Source organism: Olea europaea, unplaced genomic scaffold (assembly GCF_002742605.1).
Source record: "Olea europaea var. sylvestris unplaced genomic scaffold, O_europaea_v1 scaffold89, whole genome shotgun sequence".
Lineage (NCBI taxonomy): Eukaryota > Viridiplantae > Streptophyta > Magnoliopsida > Lamiales > Oleaceae > Olea > Olea europaea.
This window is the reverse complement of record NW_019267367.1, coordinates 580,041-584,788: the sequence shown is the minus strand read 5'-3', so window position 1 is coordinate 584,788 and position 4,748 is coordinate 580,041.

Genomic DNA, 4,748 nt, shown 5'->3' with positions numbered 1-4,748 from the left:
AACCGCGCGACGTGTCGATCAATTGGCCTAGGCATAAGATGCATGTTGCAACGTAGTGCTCGCAACTTCCCAATGTCCGATCAGTTGGTACGAAATTGTCCCGAATCGAGACCATCATAAGGCACAACGATGCAGGATGGAGGGCATGCGTGGGGACGAAACCGCGCGGCGTGTCGATCGATTGGCCTAGGCATAAGACGCACGCTGCAACATAGTCCCCGTAGCTTCTCAACGTCTGATCGGGAGGCGCGAAATCGTTCGAACACAAGACCGTCAAAAGGCACGACGATGCATGACGGAGGGCATGCATGGGGACGAAACCGCGCGGCGTGTCGGTCGATTGGCCTCGGCATAAGACGCACACTGCAACGTAGTTCTCGCGAACGCACTCCTTTCGATCGGGTTGCCTAAATATCGATCGAAGCTCGTGCCTTGCATCTCGCGTTGCCTTGGGATCGCCTCGTGCTTCGTTCGCACGACAGGAGGACCAAAATGTGGGCATCGAAGTAAGACGTTGTCGTGGACGAGTGCGTGCTGTGCCCCTTGGCCGCGACGTGCGAGGCAACGCATTTGGTGCTCGCAATTGTGACTGTCATCGCATTGCGAACTCACATTTCGACCCCTCGCCAACGCGGGCTTTCCGTTCGTGTGCGACAGCAAATCTCGATCTTCCTCAGAAATCAGGCCGAAGCTAGATGCTTGCGGCCTGCGTTGGCTCGGCACCGGATGCTGCTCATTCACAAGACGGGTGGACTAGAATGTGGGCACCGAAAGAAACATTGTCGAGCGTGCGGCGTCCCTCGAGCGCGGCTCGCAGGACATTGCAGTAAGTGCTCGCGACTGTGACCATCATCGCACTGTGAACTTCGGCGGCAGGTTCGGCCCCTTGCCAACGCAGGCCTCTCGCTCGTGTGCCCGGAAGTGCCAAATTCGTCTCGGTCCTTCCCCGATCCATCCCTCACTTGCCTCCCGTGGGGGGATAAGTAAAACGTCGGCACCAAAGAAAACGTTGTTCGAAGCGTGCTATGCCCCCGAGGCACGACGTTTCGGGCAACGCAGCAGGCGCTCGAGATCGCGACCATCGTCGCACGATAAAATTTGGTCAGTTTCTCGATAATCTCCTACTGTGCGTAGCGGGACATGCTCGGGCTCGGCTCGTCGCTTGTTTGCGAACTTTTTGGTTGGCGGACTTGCGGTGCGCTTTGCTTGGGCATCGTGTACGTAAAGCACGTGAGAGTTGCGATCAGCGTGTTCGGGTACGTTGGATCCCTGCTCGGGCAGCGACAACGTTTCCCTCACGCCCGTTCATTGGGTGCTCCAATCTCGCGTTCGGTCATCTCCGTCTCGGTTCCCTGTGCTGCATACCCGTTGCGATGGCATCTCCCTGCTCAAAACAACCCCGTTTCGCTCGAAGTCTCGCGTAACAACCACGATCGAAGGCGAACCGAAAAGCACGCATCGCGTTCCACCCCGTTCGCAACACCAGGTGCGGGACTCGGGCCACGACGTCGTGCTCAAATTCTCGGATGCAGAACACCCAGCGGGTACGAGGATGCGGATCCTCCGATTACCCCCGAACGAGCGTTCTGCGCTGTGTGTGAACGACGTTCTTCCTCGCCCCGGACCTCTGTCTGCACGATGTCGACGTCGAAGAGGAATGCTACCTGGTTGATCCTGCCAGTAGTCATATGCTTGTCTCAAAGATTAAGCCATGCATGTGTAAGTATGAATTAATTCAGACTGTGAAACTGCGAATGGCTCATTAAATCAGTTATAGTTTGTTTGATGGTACCTGCTACTCGGATAACCATAGTAATTCTAGAGCTAATACGTGCAACAAACCCCGACTTCCGGAAGGGACGCATTTATTAGATAAAAGGTCGACGCGTGCTTCCGCCCGTTGCTGCGATGATTCATGATAACTCGACGGATTGCACGGCCCTCGTGCCGGCGACGCATCATTCAAATTTCTGCCCTATCAACTTTCGACGGTAGGATAGTGGCCTACAATGGTGGTGACAGGTGATGGAGAATTAGGGTTCGATTCCGGAGAGGGAGCCTGAGAAACGGCTACCACATCCAAGGAAGGCAACAGGCGCTTAATTATACTTTGATTTCAGAAAATGATTAACTTCATTGTATGTTTTTGCGAGATTCTATCCAAAGAATGACTTGATTTCGTTCAAGAATTGAAAGGGATGAATCCATATGATACGTTCAGATTCGATAGATTATTGTTTTGCTTCTCAAATCCATTTTGGTAAGTCGAAATTACGTTTCGATTTCACGCAAATAAACAACATGATTTTTTTTGAATATAATATGCACAATTATTGGTGTAATTTCTCAAACAATTTATTCATCATTTTGTTATGAATGAAGAAAAGATTAGTTAAATTGAAATAAATAAATTTACTTACAAGTAAATAAGAGCTAAGAATTTTTACTCGTAAGTAATAAATAACTTATAAATAAAAAAAAAATTCTTATAGGCAATAAATCACTTAGGTTGACGTCAAAAATTGTTAAGTGTAATTTTTGGCCAACTTCTTGGATGAAAATGTGTGTTTTCTTTTTTTTTTTGATCGGTAAATGTGAATATATTGATCAAAACTGTATCATGTACAAATACACCGGGCATACCCGGGCGAGACAATGTCCATAATCAAATACAAGTACACCGAGCATACCCGGGCGAATCAAAGTCAATGATAAGTACAAGTATACCGGGCATTCCCGGGCAAATCAAAATCCAAAATGAAAACAACTACTCCGGGCATACCCGGGAGACACAAAGAAGGCAAAATACATAAAAGATCAATGATCCACGGCCAAGGATTCAAAAAGAATCAAGACATCCGGATATAAAGTAAACATGACTTTGTATACGTGTGTCTTGATCCTTCTAGTAATAGAATCCAAGTCGGCCGGGAGGTCTTCAAAAATCTTCCTATTCCTCGTAAGCCATATGTAGTAAACTGTGCTAGCAAGAGCAATTCTCTTCGTCTTGGTCAGCCACGAAGTTCCACGATTCTCCTTTTTCATCCACTTAAGCGCAATGGCAAGTGTAGACATAGATCTTGTGATGCCAAGCCATCTCCTAATGCTCCCCCATAATGAGGAAGTGAAGGAGCACTTAAAGAAAAGATGGTCACAAGTTCCCTCAAAAAGTCCACAAAAAACACACCTCCGATCAATATCCAAAAAGATTAATTTGTCTTTAGTTAGTAGCTTTGATTGGGCTGCTAACCAAAGCAAGAAAGAATGCTTCGGAGTGATGCACGGCTTCCAAACTTCTCCTCCCCACGGCTTCAAAGTATCTTTATGCCTAAAGTAATCATAGGCAATTTTTTTTGAGAATTTATCATGCATAGAACAGCCCAGATTTTGAGTCGAAGATTCAAAAAACTGCCTACCGAACAAAGCTGTCTGCCGCCCAGAAATGCTGTTGAACGAAGGTTCAGAATTCTGGCCGTGCAGAGCACTCCCAGCACCAAAAAAACCGCCCATTTACTGCCCTACCATCAGTGGACGTGTCCCCGTTAACCCCCCGATCGATCTAAAAATGATGAGCCTCCGTTTCCTGTTGCTGTCTCGGAATTACAGTGTGCTGGGCAGATTCTTTGGCAGAAATAAAATCCCTGATTTCAAGTAATTTCTTGAAAAGTGGTGAGTGATCCTTTTTAGGACGAACCTCCCAAATACAAGTGCCGTTAAGATAAGCATGATGAACCCATCTAATCCATAAGGTGTCCTTCTTCTTGTGGATATTCCAAAGGGATTTAGCAAGTAACGCTAAATTCCAAGTCTTCAAGTCTTTCAATCCAAGGCCCCCTTCTGCTTTCGGAAGGCATAGATTCTTCCATGCAACCAATGGCATCTTTGATCCCCAAAGGAAGTTCCGACATAGGCTAACAATTCTTGAGATAATTGTAGCCGGAATGGGGAAGATAGAAAGCCAAAAAATTCAACACCTTGAAGCACGGCCCTAATGAGTTCCAACTTGCCGGCATAAGATAAGGATGCACAACTCCAAGCTCCAATATAACCCGCTATTTTTTGAAGAAACGGTGCATAAGAGCTCACTTTGAGCTTCTCCGATGCAAGAGGAATACCCAAGTAATGAAAAGGCATAGTCCCTTTCGAAAATTTTGAGATTTCCATGATAGTTTGAAGCTCATACCCAAAACTTCCAGCTGTGTAGATGCTGGATTTCGTATTGTTGATCTTCAAACCCGATGCTAAACCAAATTTGTCAAGGTAATTGCTTAGAATTTCAACCGACATCGCATCACCCCTTGCAAAAAGCATCAAGTCATCCGCAAAAGCCAAGTGGGTTATCTTAAGGGGACCACATTTTGGGTGATAATTAAAATCACTATCATTTGTAGCATCCTTGATCATTCTAGAAAAATATTCAAGACAAATCACGAACAAGAAAGGGGAGAGTGGACCACCTTGCCGAAGGCCTTTCCCGCCTTTGAAGAAACCATGCATACTTCCATTCAAAGCAACCGAATATGTCGGAGTGGTAACACACTCCATAATCCATTGAACAAATGTCAAAGGAAAATTCAACCCTCCAAGAACACTCTTGAGAAAGTCCCAACTAACCGAGTCAAAAGCTTTGCTAATATCAATTTTAAGGAGGCATCTCGAAGCAACTCTCTTCCTATTGTATTGCCTCATAAGCTCTTGAGCAAGATGAATATTTTCCGTCATGCTTCTACCTTCAATGAAGGCGGCTT